The sequence below is a fragment of the Pseudophryne corroboree genome, chromosome 8, assembly GCF_028390025.1.
Source record: "Pseudophryne corroboree isolate aPseCor3 chromosome 8, aPseCor3.hap2, whole genome shotgun sequence".
NCBI classification, from domain to species: domain Eukaryota; kingdom Metazoa; phylum Chordata; class Amphibia; order Anura; family Myobatrachidae; genus Pseudophryne; species Pseudophryne corroboree.
Window position 1 is genome coordinate 247,679,556 of NC_086451.1, and position 20,454 is coordinate 247,700,009.

Here is a 20,454-nt window from a genome sequence, read left to right on the forward strand (position 1 = left end):
AATATACCTTTTACAATGCCCATGTGGGCTACAATACATAGGAAAACCTAAACGTAAACTTCACACGCGTATTCAAGAACATGTGTATTATCAAAAATAGAAAAGATAATCACAGCATTCCAAGTCATTTTGCAAGAATACATAATGGAGATCAACAACAATTGATGTTTGTAGGCCTGAAGAAAATCAAAATCACCTGGAGAGGAGGAGATAACGACAAACTACTAATTAAGTAAAAAAACAAAAATGATTTATAATATGGACACTCTAACATCAAAAAGTCTCAATGTAGACATTTAACTCAACCCATTCCTTTGAAAATGAACAGGGATAAAAACTGAACAAAAATGGAATGAAAATGGAATTAAAACAGAACAAAAATGAAATAGAAGAAGAAAACAAAGCAATAACAAAGTAAAGATAATATCAAGTAAAAGATAGAAATATTAATGATAGAAATAATAGAAGATCAATATTACACCAGAAATTAGATTAAAATAAAAATAACAAGATAAAAGAGGGGTCTACTACAGGTGTTTTGTGTTATGTGTTTGTGTACATGTCTGTTTTCACTTCTATCTTTTTATCACCTTTTTTATCAGAATCAGAATCAGAATCACCTTTATTGGCCAGGTATACTTGCGTATACTAGGAATTTGTCTTCGGTTTGCTATACAACAGCCAAGTAGGTAACAGATAAGCATGTGGCGGGGGCAAGTAAAGTCACACAGATAGGTATACCGTAGGGACACAAGTTAGTTTCATTTATGTCTAGTCAGTCAATGTTCAGGAGTTCAGCAGGCGGACAGCTTGGGGAAAGAAACTTTTGAGGCTTCTGGTGGATCTGGCGGGGACGGCCCTGTAACGCCTGCCTGAAGGAAGCAAGTTAAACATGCTGTGGCCGGGGTGTAGCTGGTCTTTTACTATCTTCATTGCCCGCTTTTTAGCTCTGGACAGGTACAGGTCCTGGACTGAGGGAAGGTTGGTCCCGATGATCTTCTCTGCGGTTCTGACCACCTTTTGGAGCCTGCATCTGTCCCTCGCGCTGGCGGAGCTGTACCATACGAGTATCAAGGAGCACAGTACCGACTCCACAATCGCAGAGTAGAAGAGGAGCAGAAGCTTCTGTGGGATGTTGAACTTCCTTAGTTGCCTGAGGAAGAACAACCTCTGCTGCGCTTTCCCAACAGTGACGTCAGCGTTGAACCCCCATTTAAGGTCCCGGGAGATCCCTAGAAACTTGAAGGAGTCCACTAGCGATACCACACTGTCAGCAATCGTAGCGGAGGTGCACTAGATGACTTCTTCCTGAAGTCTACTATCATCTCGACAGTTTTGAGGGGGTTGAGCTCAAGGTTCTTGTGGATGCACCACTGGGCCAACCGGTCTATTTGCCGTCTATAGGCCGATTCGTCCCCGTCCTTGATGAGGCCGATGACGGTGGTGTCATCGGCAAATTTGATGATCTTTACTGATTGCGCCTCTGAGGTACAGTCATTTGTGTACAGGGAGAAGAGCAGAGGTGAGAGGACACAGCCTTGAGGGGCCCCTGTACTAATGGACCGCGCTTGAAAGGTGAATTCCCCCGCTTTCACCACCTGTGTCCTATCTGTCAGGAAGTCTACTATCCAGGAGCAGGTAGCTTCTGGGACCCCTAGGCGAAGTAATTTGGGGTGGAGGATGCTGGGGACGATTGTATTGAAGGCCGAGCTGAAATCAACAAACAGGACCCTCGCGTAGGTACCGGGAATGTCTAGGTGCTGTAGAATGTAGTGCAGGCCCAGGTTGACTGCATCCTCGACACACCGATTCGATCGATAGGTGAACTGCAGGGGGTCCAGTTGGGGGCCAGTCACAGTTTTCAGGTGATTCAAAACCAGACGCTCGAACGTTTTCATGACCACAGACGTCAGTGCTATCGGCCTGTAGTCGTTCAGGTTCGTGATAGTGGGCTTCTTGGGGACCGGGAAGATAGTAGACCTTTTGAGGCAGGAAGGGACTTTCTGTAGCTCCAGCGATTTGTTGAAGATCATTGTAAATATGGGGGCGAGCTGACCCGCACATGCTCTTAGGGCAGATGGTGACACTCCGTCAGGATCCGGAGCTTTCCTGGGTTTGTCCCTTTTGAACAATGCCTCCACCTCTTCTTGGGCGACTTGCAGTGCCTGGGGTTGGCCGTCGGTGTTCGGGGCATCGTAGAGGTGATTGTTTGGGTTGCAGGGGACTTCTTTTGCGAACTTGCAATAAAAGTGGTTCAGTTCGTCTGCTAGGTCTTGGTGCATGGTGGTGGACTTCGATGTTTTCCTATAGTTGGTAATGGATTGCATTCCTTTCCATACAGATACGGGGTCATTAGTGGAGAGATCGTTTGTCAGCTTGTCCGAGAACCGCTTTATTGCTAGCCTGATTCCTTTAGTCAGAGAGTTCCTAGTACGGTTGTATAGTGCTCTGTCACCGCTGCTATAGGCCTCCTCTTTGGCTCGACGAAGTTGCCTGAGCTGGGCATTGAACCAGGGCTTGTTGTTGTTGTAAATGCGGTAAGTCTTGATAGGTACACACATGTCCTCACAGTAGCTGATGTAGGATGTGACAGTGTCTGTCAGGTCATTCAGGTCGGTTGCCGAGGCTTCGAAGACCCCCCATTCCGTGCAGTCAAAGCAGGCCTGGAGCTTCATTTTGGCCTCATTGGTCCATTTCTTAACAGTCTTGACGACAGGCTTAACCGCTCTCAGCTTCTGTGTATAGATTGGGAGTAGGTGGATGAGGCAGTGGTCAGATAAGATAGGCCAAGTGCAGCACGCGGGATAGACCAGAAGGCAGACTTGAGGGTAGTGTAGCAGTGATCAAGGGTGCGCCCTTCTTTAGTGGGACACGTGACTTGTTGTTTGTACTTAGGTAGCTCCTTGCTCTGGTTAGTTCTATTGAAATCGCCCAGTACTATATGCAGAGAGTCTGGGTGTTTTTGTTCTATGTCGGATATGCATACGGCCAGGTGGTGCAGGGCTTCGTTCGCGCAGGCGAGGGGGGGGGGTGTACACTCCCACAAGGACAATTGAGGCAAATTCCCGGGGAGAATAGAAGGGGTTGCAGTTGATACTCAGCATCTCCAGGTGAGGGCTACATGATTTGCCTATGATCGTGACATTGGTGCACAATCCGTCGTTGATGTAGAAGCAGATGCCACCACCCTTTGTTTTTCCTGAGAGGACCTTGGAGCGATCGGCCCTGAAGAGACTGAAGCCCGGCAGAGACATCGGGTTGTCCGCAATATGGTCGTCCAGCCACGTCTCCGTAAAGCAGAGGACGGACGATCCTGTAATGCCTGACCCTGCGCTGCCCAGAAGGAGGGACAATTCGTCAAACTTGTTTACCAGTGAGCGCACATTCGAAAGCAGGATCGCAGGAAGTTAATTCATACGTTAACTTAATGCATGTATAGATATTTTAAAATGTATCTTAAAAGAATTATTCTACTTTCAAATAACCATCCATATTACTATCCATATATGAAATCAAGTGGGATAAACCGTAAAAAGAAATTGAGAGTTCCCTACAAAGTACTTCACGAAGTGAACTACAATTGCCAACCATACGTCAGGCTGCCATCTGGAAGAGGAAGTGCATTGTATGAAGCGGCCCGTTAATGACAGCCATGCGGGATCGGACATTGAAAAGCCGCCAACCGGAAGAGGAAGTAAAGCCGGAGGGAGCGGCCCACGAGTGCCAACCATACGGGCAGTGAAGGACTCTTACCGCCAGCCGGATCCGGAAATACATCACTGCATCTTTAGCGGAAATCGGAAGGAAAATAGACCGGTAGAGGATATCCGGTAGAATGGTATAAATAGTGAAGCATGGATGAGTGAAAAACACTTCATTGATCCTGATGAAGCCCCACACCAGGGGTGAAACGCGTTGATAAGGAGCTGATTTGGTCTACCGGCAGACACCTCATCTTTGTGGAACAAAGGTATTTATCGCTAATCCACAACTCCAAGGAATTTTTGGAACTTGCAATTTTTAAGAAATAACAACATTTGGGAAAATTTCCCCGGACTTTGTGCAACAAAAAAAAAAAAAAAGACTGCTATTGCTATTTGAAGAAATATATATTTTCACACTATAATACCAGAAGAGGTGAGAAGTAAAACGTCACTTAGGCGTATTCCTACCCATAAGGTACAGTATATACATTTTTGGGCCGTATTCGAATTTATACAAAGAATCATAGAAAAAATGTTTTCACATACCAATTCATTTCTTAACTCTTTTATGTTAAATGTTGTCTTACATGTATGTATACCGGTATTAGGCTAACAGGCATACCACACATACAACATTTTTTAATGTCAGCTTGAATGTTTAATTATTGAAAATAAATAGACTATTTTAAATAACTGTGTACACTGCTGTACTGATTTTGCGCTAGAGGATTCATACAGTTTATTCGGTTACAGTTTCCTTTATGGAAACTAATTAAGGTATTTTTAGGAGTATACCTTTTCCTCACAGCAGCAACGGTCATACAGGATAGGCACTCCAATCCGAGCGCAGAGCCCCTACCCCTCTTTTTAATACATGTCACTGGCACGACTGATGAGTCCTCTCCTATCCGGGATTCCTCCGGAGGATCCTTGAGTGGTACTCCTACTGCTGCTGCCGTTGCTGTTGTTTCTACTGGGAGACGATCGTCATCCCAGAGAGGTAGTCAGAAGACCACTTGTACTAATTCAACTAAGCAATTGACTATCCAACAGTCCTTTGCAAGGAAGATGAAATATGACAGCAGTCACCCTGTTGCAAAATGGATTACTGAGGCTACAACAACTATGCTGGTGTTAGACGTGCGTCCGGTATCCACCATTAGTGCAGTGGGATTTAAACAGTTGATGGATGTACTGTGTCCATGGTACCAAATCCTGTCTAGATTCCACTTTACTAGGCAAGCGATTCCCGGACTGTACACAGGCCCAGCGACAGGGGGGGTCAAAGGGGACAGCCGTCCCGGGCCCCGACGTTGTGAGGGGCCCCAAGGACCAGTGGCGGCAGTGGCCCCCCTGTCCATTCTCCCTCCGTCGTCCGTCCCCGCGCCGCCGCACAGGAATATGACGGGCGCCCGCTGAGATTGTGTTACCAGCGGGCGCCCGTCTCCCTGCACAGCGGCAGCCGAAGGCAGGAGCTCAGTACTGAGCTCCGGCCTCCGGCGCCGTCACTGTGTGCTGCGTGCGCTATGGGAGAGACGTCAGTCATGACGTCTCTCTCATAGTGCTGAGGAGAGGACGCCAGGAGGATGTCTGGAAGCGGGAACGGGGATCGGTAAGTATGTCGTTTTTTTATCTTTCTTAGTGCAGCGGGGGCACCTACTGGGGGCAATTTACGGGGGACATTACTACTGACGAGGGGGCAGCAGCAAGGGGCATTACTGCTGGGGGGGCATTACTACTGGGGGCATTATTACTGGGGTGCATTACTACTGGGGGGGAGTCATCTATTGGGGCATTACTACTGGGGGCATTATTACTGGGGGGCATTACCACTGGGGGGGAGTCATCTATTGGGGCATTACTACTGGGGGCATTATTACTGGGGGGCATTACTACTGGGGGGGAGTCATCTATTGGGGCATTACTACTGGGGGCAACTACAGGGGGATATTTTTACTGGGGGCAAACTGCTGGGGGACATTATTACTGGGGGGCATCTACTGGGGGCAAACTACTGGGGGACATTATTACTGTGGCCAACTACAAGGGGGCAAACCACTGGGGGTAAGCTACAAGGGGGCAAACTACAAAGGGCTAACTACTGGGGGCATACTGCAGGAGGGCATTACTACTGGCGGCGTAACTACAGGGGCATTACTACTGGCGGCGTAACTACAGGGGCATTACTACTGGTGGCATAACTACAGGGGCATTACTACTGGTGGCGTAACTACAGGGGCATTACTACTTGGGGGCTAAACTACAGGGAGGCCAAACTACTGGGCGATAACTACAGGGGCCAAACTACTGGGGGCTAAACTACAAGGGGGGCATAACTACAATGGTGCAAACTACAGGGGGGCATTATTATTGGTGGCTAAACTACAAGCAGGCAAACTACTGGGGGCATTACTACTGGGAGGCTAAACTAAAGGGGGGGTAAACTACTGGGGTCATAACTGCAGGGGCATTACCACTGGGGGCATAACTACTAGGGTGCTAAATGACTGGGGGTATTACTACAGGCAACATTACTACTGGGGGCAATACGGGCATTGCATAAGGGGCACCACTACTATGGGGTCTATATAAGGGGCACTACCAGTACAATGGACATTGCATAATGAGCGCTACAACTGTGGGCATTGTATAAGAAGCGCTACTGTGGTGGGCATTATGTGTATTACGGGGTGCTACTACTGTGGGCATTATTACGCTGCCCCCTGCCCCTCACACACTGCCCCCTGTACCCAGTGTCAAAGTCAGAAAAATATCACTATGCACACTGCCATATTTGCACCTCATACATGTCCGCGCTGCGCATGCGGGCGCTCTCCCGTGCGTGCGCATACCCGCTGTTACGTGCACCCACAGGCGCACTGTATGCGCATTTACGGTAGAGTTTCTGTGTGCCCAGCGTGCGACTCAATCGTTACATAATTCAACCATATAATGTATTTTATAAGTTAATATTCCCCTGAGTCCAACAGGTATCAGTGGGTCTCAAATGGCTCTTTGACCTTAGAGATCCCCCAAACAATAGTTTGCATGTTGTGAGGGCTTCACATCTTCATATGCATAGCTAAAGCACAGGAATAGTAATTGAAGATTAATTGTATTCCGAATCAGTATCTTTCCCGCAGACGGAGTACAATAGCCTTTAATTACACTGAGCTTTGAGACTCAATGAGGAGGGCCAACACCTGTGTTTACGAAATGGGGCTGGATTTGTATACAGAAGAATGATTGCTGAGATGTCATTGTCTCAACTGAGAGTGGACAGTGGGACAGTATTCGCCAAACAATAGCTTCCCACAAGACAGGAATGTGTCGGTCATCACCCATTGTTTTGCATAACCAAGGCCACTGATGCAGCTGGCTCACATGCTGTGAGGGACACACACACACATCTTGTTGTTGACACACCCCCAGAGCTGGAATGAGGGTATGATATACCCACTGGAGATCACAGGGCTCACTCACTCACTCACTCACACAGCTACCTGACACACAGCAAGCATGGCTGGATCATCACCAGGCTCCTTACGAAAGGCTAAGTATCATAATTTCAATATCTCATGGCTGATTGGCATAGAGTAGTTTTAAATGTGTGTTTTGTGGTGGGGTAGTTGTGGAATGATGGGTAAGCATAGAGTGGTTGGTTTGGAGAAACAAATGGCTTGGGGATGGTGAGGCTTGCGCAGCTGTGTGATTGTAACTTGTTTGTGCTGAATACTCTGTGAAGTCTGTGATGAAGTGGAACATTAGACAACCTGTAGCATAGCATTTGTGGTATTTGTTTGCCTATGGAGATTTAATAAGATGGTTCTAGGAAGTTGGATTGAAATTGTGAAAGGTGATTTAGATTGTTTGGAATTGTAAAATCAGAACATATGCATTGTTTTGAGGCTTGGACATTTTGGAATAAAATGGAGTCTTGTGTTTTCTGCTATGTGATTGTGGTGTAGTAGAGAGTGCCATGTGTTTGGACCTGCAAATCTAAAATGGCTGCTGCCGGGTATTTTCCCCTCCCCCTTTCAGCCATGTGGTGTAGTCTTTGGAATCAAGTGGAGTTTTCCCAAAATGGAGTCTAGCTTCTGCCCCATGCGGCATTGTAGGGACAATTGTGTTGCTGGGTGTTGTGTATATAGGGACAGGCAGCATGGGTAAGCTCAAGTACTTTCTAAACAAAGATTCTCAGCATTGACTGACTGCGCAGCGATTGTTCCTCACATGTGTAAGCTTTCTCTGCAATCATATTTGTCTTCTTGTTATTGTGAGCCATTTCTTTCTCTCTCTCTCTTCTCCTCTTCCCCTCTTATTTTCCCTTAAACGTAATTGTATTGTATTGTATTTCCCGTGTAGTTATCTGGTTAGGTAGTCTATGTTATATTGTAGTGTATGACTTGTATTGTGTTAAATTCTTTTGCAAGTATATCATTCATAATATATATTTAGGCGTTGGACCCTGAGCACGGTATCTGTGTATTTCTTATAGTATTAAGTAATCTCAGAGCGTCAGTGACGCTCGAACAGCTTTAAAGGTAATAAGGTTATACTGTGTTGCATCTACACTCTCCCACTACACAGAGGTTTACAGTATAAGTACATTCCTTAAGGTATAGTTAAAGGAGTACCCTTGCGGTACTTTTTACGCCAATTGCGTACTGTGTTCTTTAACCTTTAACGTGTTTTTAATAGGACAAATATTATAAACATTGTCAATTGGGGAGCTCCTCCGGTCTTCACATATCTGCACTAGGTAACTTCAGCAGACATTATCGGTCAGCAAAGAGTGGAAGGTAGTATCCCTCGTTAAACCGTTTGGAGGTCGGGGATACTGCAGTGCTGACCAGTTAAGCGTCTGCTTCGCTTAGTAAAGGGTGCTGAAGGAATCCGGGAACCGGAGGTAAGAACAACACACGCAGATTGGATGGTTTATCTGTTTAAGTAGGTTTAAAAGTACATTTAAAAGTTGCTGCATAGCCTTGATATAGTTAAAAAAAAAAAAAAAACTCAGGCCTAGAATAACTTTAGGAGATTGAATGATGACTTTCTTTGTGACTAGAGGCCGCATGGTCTGTCCCCCATTTTGTGTGACCCTCATGGAGGTGGAAGGGGGAGGAGCAGCGGCCATTTTGGGAAGGTCAACATTTTTTCCCCCTAAAATGGCTGATTTTCAAGAAATAATCAGCCATCCACTGTCAAAAAGAAATCATCATTTAATGAGTTTTTTTTTCAATGCATTTGTTTAGTCCATATCATAGTCAATCATAAGTAGTTCAGATACAGTTTAATAACAGTTAATAATAAATTAAATATTTGATTTAAGAACGATACACAGATAAAACAAAGTTGTTGTTTTTTTTGTTTTTTTTTGGTTTCCTTACCACCCTACTCTGCTTGGTGCAGGATGGCCATTGAAATGCAGATGAACCTGTGTGACTGGTTAGGTTCCCTAGCAGTGTTGAAATATATCGCCTTTTACAGAGTTACTGTAGTTAAAAAGCAATTCATATGCAAATTAGAAGCACTGAATAAGGTCTAAATGTCTATATGTCTGTGCTTACATCAATGTATGTTATTAGATTAAATTTAGAATTGCATTTTCATCTGTGTACTTTCACATATCTCACCTTCCTGTTTGCCATTTGCATTGATAAACGTGCTAAAAGAGATTTGCCGCTATTTTATAGTTTAAGAGTAAAGGTAACATAGTTAAAGTATAGACAAACACACAGTTTTTGCCTGGGAGATAAGGCGAAGTCAGTGTGGTGTGCGGTAGATGATCAAGGATCATCTACATTGATAAACATATAAATTGTGTTACGGTGGATCTTTATTTTGCGTACACGTGTCTCTAACAAAAACTGAGATTTGTGCACGCAAACCAAAGGCCGACGCGCGCAGCGTAAATTACGCAACGGAGCGTCTGGGTACGCCCACGTAACTCAAAACACAAGTTTTTCTCCTCTCCTCTCAACGCGATAAGTAGCGCCACGCGGTAAATAACGCCAGGCGATAAATCGCACAAATCTAGTTTAACATTCCAAATTTAAATTAACAGATCCTTCTCCTAATTGGTAACACATCTGGTCTAAAGAAAAAATTTCTGCGCAGAAATAGAAATAGAAACAAAAGTGTATATGCGGTGAGTGAGTGTTTGTTTTTACAATTTTTAAGGTTGAACCACAAGAAAAGTCGAGTACTCGTGAGGTACATGCGTGTAAGTGACGTACATGGTGGCTAGGGAGGCATCCCTGGTTAAATATACAATTTGAGCATTAGAGTGTAACAGACCAGGAGGTCATACTGTAACAGACCAGGAGGTCATAACAGACCAGCAGGTTCAGGTACAGCAGACAAGGAAGTCCGCTATACAGTCCACAGGCACAACACCAAGAAAGGGTTGGTGCAACACCCATATAGGCCATATAAGCTCTGGCTGAAGGAATTCGCAGCCGAAATTTTCGATTCCGTTGGTCGCTCAGTACATAAGATTAGTTGCTTGTGTACTAAACGATTGTACCGCACGTAATTGTGTACATTAGTTAGTAATCTGACCTAGTACCATTAGAGTAAAGGGGTCACAAACGCTATTTGTACATTCTAACGTGATTTGTGTAAAAAAAATTTATTTTAAGGGAAGTTCGCTGCTCACTCAGGAACTATCCAGCAACCAATAGTTACTGGAAAGAGTAAGTGTTCTTCGGATCACCCTCACAGGTTCCAGTAAATAGAGGTTCAGGTCGCAGGGGCCCTAGGTCGAGTACGCCAGCACCATATCGGTGTGATCAGGTCGTATTGGTCGGCGTGGGCGAGTGAGTGGGGTACTCGGTAAACCGCCACCGTCAGCCTATTTTGAACATTTTGGTTTGCGTAAGGGTTGGCTGAATAAAGCAACACTTTCGAACTATGGGGGCCACTTGTTCAGGTAGGGGGCGATCAACCTCGGTTCGGGTTGATTCAGTGAACCGACCAATTGGGTCGGCAAGGTATGTAATGTGTGAGAAATACGGAAGTCACACAGAAAGTTTATGTGATGAATGGGAGAGAATGACTAGACATGACGGGGAGAAATTCCCAAGAGTAGGTAGCTTCAGCCTAGAAGTGTTAACGAATTTAAGGAGAAGGATAGGTCTCATTAAATCAGCAAAGAGACAAATCAAGCATTATGATCATTTGCAGTTATGGCAACAGGAAGGTGAATTACAAAGAGATTTAATTGACTTACCTAACTTTCATCTTGAGAGGAGAGACATGGCAATGGAGAGGATTATGGTTGCAGAGAAATGGCACAATGTTGTACGATAAAAATGCACTTAGTAACTGTATTAAGAATGAAAGTGTTAAATGTAATAATGTTTATGAAAATGAAAGTGTAAAAATTACAAATGTTAACCTGTGCAAGTCGCACCTCATGTTAAACTTCCCTCAGGATTACCAACAAGAAAGTGAGCCCAGAACGATGTCGGCACCTCTTCCAGAAGCCATCCTACAAGACATCCAGGTGGACGCGACCAAATTGGTAAAGGCAATAATCAAACCCCCTAACTGTTAGGGTCTTCTGCCCTGTGCTGCCACGTCGTCATGGCAACCGGGAGACAAGTGCTAGTGGAGTAACCTGAGCGCAGCTGATACTCCGGTTCGGGTCTTTTGCTGTGCAGTGGTTATAGGCTCTGTGCACGGCAGGGGATCCGGTGCTGGTTTTTGTGCTCACAGTCTGTGAGGTCTGAGTGGGGCGTGGACAGCACCTGCTTTATAAGGCCTCTTTTCAGGGTAAGCAGATGCTGCTGAATCTTTGTTGGTTAGTCAGTTCATGAACGTTAGCCAGTACTGTGTAGCTTTGTATTTGTTTGTTGCTTACTGCAAATAGGCCTGGGAATTTGGTATTACACTCTGCCAATCCAGACCTAGCAGTAAGACTGGAGTCAGTCGTTTAGCTTGCTGGGGTTCTGTTACTACTCTGTGAACTTAGCAAGTTTGCGGCTGTATTCTAAGACTTGCCTGTCTAATCCTGTCTCACTGTGCTAGGTGTCAGGGGTCAGTTTAGTGGCAGTAAGCTAAAACCTGTGCACTGCAAGTGAGAATTTGGATTGTGGAGATTCTCCTTGTGTCTATCATTCCATCTCTGACCAAGGAGTTTACTGCCACACCCGTTGGTAACCCTTTAGGGTTTTGCTGTTGCCCTTAGCAACAGCATTTCGGGTACTCTACGTATTAAAACACAACATCTTGCTTTTTCCATCTTAGCAGTTCTAATACAAGGGAGATACCCAGTTCCTTAGCCTCTGGGCTTCTCTGTTCACTTTGTGTGTATTTTGTTATCCTATCACCTTCTGTGTACGTTATGTCATATCCCCCAGTTTGTCTGTGAGTCCATCTGTTTTGCATAACAGTTCAAACACCAGTACATTCCTGCAGACACTGGAGTGCATAACAGTTCTGACACCAGTACTTTCCTGCTGGCACTGGTGTGCATAACATATTCAGCAGCCTAATACTCCTGTTGAAATTTTGTGGGAATATGGAGCATACCCCTCAAAATACGTTGCAACAGGTGGTCGATCAGGTGCAGGTCCTGACTCGACAATTTAATGATTTGTCCATTAAAATGCACACCTCCCAGGCTGCTGGCGGAGCTCCCGCAGCAGCAGCACCTGCAGGGGTTAAGGAGCCGAAAGTAAATCTCCCGGATCGTTTTTCTGGAGATCGCTCGCAGTTCTTTTGTTTCAAGGAGAGCTGCAAGCTATACTTCCGGCTTAGGCCTCAGTCTTCTGGGTCGGAGATTCAGCGGGTGGGCATAGTGATTTCCTTGCTACAAGGAGACCCACAGGTCTGGGCATATGGGTTGCAGCCTGACTGTCCGTCGCTTAAAAGTGTTGATGCTTTTTTTACGGCACTGGGCATGTTGTATGATGACCCTGACAAGACGGCCTCAGCCGAGGCTCAGATTTCGATCCTTAAGCAAGGGCGCAGGCCAGTTGAGGTTTACTGTACGGAGTTTCGGAGGTTGGCCCATGATACCCAGTGGAATGACCCAGCCCTGAGACACCAGTACCGAAGAGGTCTTTCTAACCAGATAAAGGACCAACTGGTACAATATCCCTTGCCTGATAGCTTGGATCAGCTCATGCAGTTATCCATCCGGGTGGATAGACTGCTGAGAGAGCGTAGGCTTGAAAGGGAGACTGAGATTTCCTTCCTTCCCAAGGGAACCTCAGACTCTGAGGAATTTTCTGAGGAGCCTATGCAGATTGGGGCTACCCGCCTCTCCTCGCGTGAGAAGACGCGGAGGAGACAGCAGGGGTTGTGTTTGTACTGTGGGAATAAAGGTCATGTGGTAGTATCATGCCCAGAAAAGCCGGAAAACTTCAGGGCCTGAGGGTGATGGGAAATATCCTGTCAGGCCAGAAGTCAGAATTTCCCAAGAAGACTTTTATCATTCCGGTGACCTTGAAGATCCTCGGTCAAACTGTCAAGACTGAGGCCTTTGTGGACAGTGGGGCCGACGGGGTTTTTATGGACCGCCAATTCGCCCTGAAACACTCTGTTCCCTTAGTACCCTTGGCATCGGAAATTGAGATTTGTGGGTTAAACGGGGAACCATTATCCCAAGGTAAAATTACCTCTTGCACTAGCCAGATTTCTTTGTTTATTGGAGCCACACACTCTGAAAAATTGTCCTTTTATGTGACTGTCTGTACTTTTGCCCCATTGGTGTTGGGGTTACCCTGGTTAAGGGCCCACAATCCTCAATTTGACTGGGTCTCTGGGGAGATTCTTAGTTGGGGTACTGATTGTTTCAGGAGTTGCTTGAGCCTTCCAGTCAGGCTCTCGCAGCTAAGTTTGCCAGGATTGCCAGGGTGTTATGCAGATTTTGCGGACGTGTTCTCCAAAAAAGTTGCAGAGGTACTACCTCCCCATCGCCCCTATGACTGTGCCATTGATTTGTTGCCAAATGCTAAGCTTCCCAAGAGCAGGTTGTACTCCCTGTCACGTCCTGAGACTCAGGCTATGGCAGAGTACATTCAGGAGAACTTGGCTAAGGGATTTATCAGACCTTCACAGTCTCCAGTTGGGTCGGGGTTCTTCTTCGTGGGTAAAAAGGACGGTTCGTTGCGACCCTGCATCGACTTCAGGGAATTGAACCGTATCACGATTAAAAACTCATACCCACTGCCTCTCATTTCGGTCTTGTTTGACCAGCTTCGTACTGCCACCATTTTTTCTAAGATTGACCTACGCGGTGCATACAATCTAATCCGCATAAGAGAGGGGGATGAATGGAAGACTGCCTTTAATACCCACTCAGGGCATTATGAATATTTGGTGATGCCTTTTGGGCTCTGTAATGCCCCGGCAGTCTTCCAGGATTTCATGAATGATGTGCTCAGGGAATATTTGGATAGATTCTTAGTTGTATACTTAGATGACATCCTAATCTTCTCCCATTCCCTGGAGGAACATCGGAAGCATGTACGCTTAGTCCTCCAGAAACTCAGAGACCACCGGCTTGGGGCAAAGCTGGAGAAGTGCGAATTTGAAGTTCAGCAAATCGCATTTCTAGGATATATTATCTCCCCAGAAGGTTTCCAAATGGAGGGTTCCAAGGTACAGGCAGTCCTGGATTGGGTGCAGCCCACTAGTTTGAAGGCGCTTCAGCGTTTCCTGGGCTTTGCGAATTTTTATAGACGATTTATCGCTGGATTTTCGTCTATAGTGGCGCCCTTGGTGGCACTCACTAAGAAAGGGGCGGATGTTGCTCACTGGTCTTGTGAGGCTAAAGCGGCTTTTGCCCGTCTCAAAAGGGCATTTGTTTCGGCCAAGGTGCTGCGACACCCAGATCCAGAGCGTCCTTTTGTGGTGGAGGTGGATGCCTCTGAGATGGGTATTGGGGCAGTGCTTTCTCAGATGGGAGTGTCTGATAATCGCCTTCATCCCTGTGCTTACTTTTCCCGTAAATTTTCGCCTGCCGAGATGAATTATGACGTGGGTAACCGGGAATTGTTGGCTATTAAGGATGCACTCGAGGAGTGGAGACACTGGCTTGAGGGGGCTAAGTTTGTGGTCTCAATTCTCACTGACCATAAGAATCTGGCATATTTAGAGTCAGCGAAGCGTCTCAATGCCAGGCAGGCATGATGGGCTTTGTTTTTTGCTCGCTTTAATTTTTTGATAACATATCGCCCTGGGTCAAAAAACATCAAGGCTGATGCGCTCTCGCGGAGTTTTGCTCCAATCCAGGAGACCACCGAGGAGCCGTTGCCCATTGTTTCCCCATCATGTATTAAAGTGGGCATTACCCAGGACCTCTTATCATTAGTCCTTAGAGCACAGGAGCAGGCTCCTCCAGACCTTCCGGTAGGTCTTTTGTTTGTGCCTCCTAGGTTAAGACAGCGAGTGTTCCTGGAATTCCATGCCAAGAAGTCGGCAGGTCACCCGGGTATTGCCAGAACTCGGGAGTTGCTATCTAGGGCGGTGTGGTGGCCCTCGGTGGCTAAGGATGTGGATCAGTGGGTTCGGGCATGTGACATCTGTGCCCGAAATAAGACTCCTAGAGGGGTTCCTGTTGGCCAATTACATCCACTCTCTATCCCATCTAAGCCATGGACCCACATTTCAATGGATTTTGTGGTGGACTTGCCCAAATCCTCGGGGATGACAGCCATCTGGGTTGTCGTTGACAGGTTTTCGAAGATGGCGCACTTCGTTCCACTGGTTGGGCTGCCATCAGCCAGACGCCTGTCTGAATTATTTATGCTGCATGTTGTGCGTCTCCACGGGTTGCCACTTGATGTGGTCTCTGACCGCGGATCCCAGTTTGTGGCCAAATTCTGGAGGGCATTTTGTTCCGGTCTCCAGATTTCTGTCAGCTTGTCGTCAGGCTACCATCCGCAGTCTAATGGGCAGACTGAAAGGGTGAACCAGTCCTTGGAGCAGTTCCTCAGGTGTTATGTCTCCAAGTGTCAGACTGACTGGGTTGCTCATCTGTCCATGGCGGAGTTTGCCTATAACAACGCGGCTCACTCTGCTACAGGGATCTCTCCCTTCCTTTGTGTGTATGGGCATCATCCTAAGGCCAATTCTTTTGACCCCGTGGACTCCACGCCTGGTGGTTCCTCTGTGGTTTCGGTCCTTAGAGGTATTTGGCGGAAAGTGAAGAAAGCCCTTGTGTCTGTGTCATTAGTGACCAAAAGGGTTTTTGATAAGCGGAAAAGACCCTGCAGCTTCAAATTAGGAGACTTCGTCTGGTTGTCTACCAAGAATTTGAAGTTGAGACAGCCATCTCATAAGTTAGGGCCCCGGTTCATCGGCCCTTATAAGATCACCAGGGTTATCAATCCGGTGGCATTTCAGTTAGATCTGCCCCGTTCTTTGGGTATCAATAAAACATTTCATTGTTCCCTTTTAAAACGGGCGATTAGTAATCCTTCTACCAGTGGAAGACCTTCCCCTCTTCTGATACGTGGCCAGAGGGAGTTTGTTGTTGAAAGGATTCTTGACTCCAAGGTGGTTCGGGGTCGGCTGTCATTTTTGGTGCACTGGAAGGGGTATGGCCCGGAGGAGCGGTCGTGGGTGCGCAGTTGTGATCTTCATGCCCCCAGACTGATACGCTCTTTCTTCTCGCAGTTCCCCGATAAACCCGGTGGTAGGGGTTCTTTGACCCCTCGTCAGAGGGGGGGTACTGTTAGGGTCTCCTGCCCTGTGCTGCCACGTCGTCATGGCAACCGGGAGACAAGTGCTAGTGGAGTAACCTGAGCGCAGCTGATACTCCGGTTCGGGTCTTTTGCTGTGCAGTGGTTATAGGCTCTGTGCACGGCAGGGGATCCGGTGCTGGTTTTTGTGCTCACAGTCTGTGAGGTCTGAGTGGGGCGTGGACAGCACCTGCTTTATAAGGCCTCTTTTCAGGGTAAGCAGATGCTGCTGAATCTTTGTTGGTTAGTCAGTTCATGAACGTTAGCCAGTACTGTGTAGCTTTGTATTTGTTTGTTGCTTACTGCAAATAGGCCTGGGAATTTGGTATTACACTCTGCCAATCCAGACCTAGCAGTAAGACTGGAGTCAGTCGTTTAGCTTGCTGGGGTTCTGTTACTACTCTGTGAACTTAGCAAGTTTGCGGCTGTATTCTAAGACTTGCCTGTCTAATCCTGTCTCACTGTGCTAGGTGTCAGGGGTCAGTTTAGTGGCAGTAAGCTAAAACCTGTGCACTGCAAGTGAGAATTTGGATTGTGGAGATTCTCCTTGTGTCTATCATTCCATCTCTGACCAAGGAGTTTACTGCCACACCCGTTGGTAACCCTTTAGGGTTTTGCTGTTGCCCTTAGCAACAGCATTTCGGGTACTCTACGTATTAAAACACAACATCTTGCTTTTTCCATCTTAGCAGTTCTAATACAAGGGAGATACCCAGTTCCTTAGCCTCTGGGCTTCTCTGTTCACTTTGTGTGTATTTTGTTATCCTATCACCTTCTGTGTACGTTATGTCATATCCCCCAGTTTGTCTGTGAGTCCATCTGTTTTGCATAACAGTTCAAACACCAGTACATTCCTGCAGACACTGGAGTGCATAACAGTTCTGACACCAGTACTTTCCTGCTGGCACTGGTGTGCATAACACTAACGGAGGGTCAGGTGAGGTCGTGTCCACAGGTACGTACAATGTTTTATATCACGCACAAACAAATGTACCCCATATTGTAAGACCAAAACAAGGTGATATAATTGAGTTTAGTCCTGTCAGGGTGATCACAGTCCCCAATGGGAAGACTGACGATCAGGGAACCATTCCCGTCAAGGACAGTGCAATGCGCCATCCCTGGTCCCGGACAGAATTGAGATCAATCATGTCTGATTACCCAGATCCTAGGAAAGATCTAAGTGTATGATCAAAGATTCACAAAAGGTATATGAACCCCCTAGACAACGACATAATCATGGTATCCAAGGAGTCAGAGAAGTACAGGGAAAGCGGTTGATGGTGATGAGCATCCAAGCGTTTGAGGAGGCATCAAATCAACCAAAACCCCAGGCCATTGGCACATGGAGGAACTTAAGGATTTGTGATCTGTGCAAAAGAGAAGGGCATTATGCCAGTAACTGCAACAGCCCACATAAAATCAGACCCCCTAGACATGAAAATGAGCAAAAGTTAGGACACACCAAATTATAATCAGGGATCATATAGGAAGAATTTTGGGCCACACCCATAATATGTGTTTAGGAAAGGTGATCATTAGAACTGATGGTAAGCCTGAGGTAACGGTCAATAAATTGGGAGGTCATTCCCTGAAGACACAGGAATGACCGGGTGAAACGTTGTAAATGTATTTGTGAAAATGTTTTTTTTTCTTTCTCTCTCTCTCTCCCCATCTCTGACGATTATTGGTAAGAACTCAAACATTGCATATCCGCTTGGTCTTTGCAGAAGTCTACCAAACCCCAGCATGACCTATCCGCATCAATGTATCCTGGCCAGATACAGAAAGTGGAGTATGGTGCTGGGGGGAGGGACGGCGCAAAGAAACCATTGGACATGTAGATATGACAGCCTGACGATCTGACAATGTTTAAAAAAAATGTTTGAAAAATGTTTTTTTTTCTCTTTTCCTATTGTATTGTTGGTTATTGGAGATTTATGTAATATATATATGCATATAAATTGTTCTCTCTCTTTTGTTTTTTTTGCTGTTGTTGTTTTCTCTCTCTTCTCACTCATGTTTTCATGTTTTAAAGATGGTATGTCACCCATCAGTTAGACAAATGGTAATGCAAGATTTTTGCTCCTTACAGAAAGATCGCTGGTTTGGAGGGAATATTGCATCACCAGAATGTTCGTTTGGAAGACTGAGAGACAGCACCTTTGAGAAGACAGCAGAACAAGAAGAACAACAAGACTAGAGAACTAATTATCGTAACAAGTTACTCTCCCCCTCAAACTGATTTTCTGTACCCCATTACAAATTTCTTCTTTTCTCCTCCTGTAAGATGGACTTGCCCCGAGAGACTGTGATATGGATTTTCCTGTTGACCATGATGTTAACCAGAACAGTCTGTTCCGGCGAGAGTACCAGTGAGGTCGAGAAAGGATCCAGAAAGGTTCCGATGACTGAGACGGAGGTGTAAATTTCCAATAGCAACCCAACCACCAAGCAAAGGCGAGTACCGGAAACGATCTAGCAGCCATGTTATTTGTAAACATTGTGAAGGATTGTTAATTGAAGAAAACTGTATGTGTAGGCTCTGTGACAACGTAGTGGAGGATGGGTGCATTAAGAAATGCCAATCCAGTTTTAATATCCATATGGACCGGCATCCATTGAGTGACTATCACTCCTTAGTGGGTAGTGTGTTAAATAAAACAGATTGTTGGGTATGCTCTCAAGCACCTCAAGGTCATAGCAAATCAGGGCTAGTACCATTTCCTTTAACGGTAGGGGAGGTACTTGAGCTAAAGGGTGGGAGGCCGGTGGACAGGAGGTTTAATATCTCCAGCCCTCCTAGTTTGAAGCTCCACCAATACCATGTGGATAGGTCCCTATTATGTTTTAACATCTCCAATCCCCGAAAGCCGGGAAATTGGGAAGTGTCATGGAGTAACCAAACCATGACCTTTTCGCATAGAGCAGATAGAATGCCCACAGATACAGAGCTTATACGCCACATAGCCAGTAGAGGAAAATCTTTCCGATATAGGTATACCTTAGGAAATAGGATTACGAGAGTTGGAGAGGTATCACCAGGATACTGTGCACATATCGTACAACCTGATACGTGTACTAAGCAGATGGAAGAATTAGGGTTAGGAGATTTCACATGGAAGGTGTGTAATATGGTTATGTCCTACTCCGTCCCATATGTTCTCCCCGATGATGCATATTTCACATGCGGGAGAAAGGCGTACGAGCGGCTTGCCCCAAACTCAGAAGGATTGTGTTATATTGGAAAAGTACTACCTGAGGTAATGAGTCTAAGGAGTGAGGAAACTGTAATCCCAATGGACTTGATTTATGACCCAACGGTAGAAACAATGATGTAATGAAAATGCGATTATACGGTCCGTTTCTTTCACCTGTTTTTCCGTTTTCCTCCAAGGTAAAAAGACCCACTTGGACGAGGAATTTGATGAGCCGATATACAGACAACAGATGGATTAAAGAAGAAGTTCTGACAACCTTATACACAGATTTTTGATGAACTATGCCATGGATCCCCAGTTTCCCTAGAAATTTTAAAATTACGCTAGCCCAACACTTTTGTAAATCTATGGACATTGACAGCTTTTGCTCGCACCTAATGGGCAAAAGCACAAAGAAGACTGCATTCAACAGACACCGAACAAGACCTCAATCGACAAATGTACATTAACCTGACATAGAATACCACTGCATTTACCATAAGTGTTCTTTATCTTCATTTCTACAACCCTCAGGTAATGACACACATAGTCGATAGGGAATACAGGCACAGATATCAGCAATCACATATCTCCCCCATTCATGTGTCATCAACTAAAATGTGCTCCCCCATTTTGTTGCAACCACAGCCGAAAAGAGCTCGGTAGAGTTTGACAGCCCATCCACAGACCCTTAATACGGGATAAGAAGGAATTCAAATGTATACTTCGCAATACCTCGAAGCTTGATTTAAAACATGTACGGCACGATGATACATGACCCCCCCAAACATGGATTCATACACACATGCTTTTGCTATCTCACTAGGTCATACCCTTTTCACACCTTCTCTT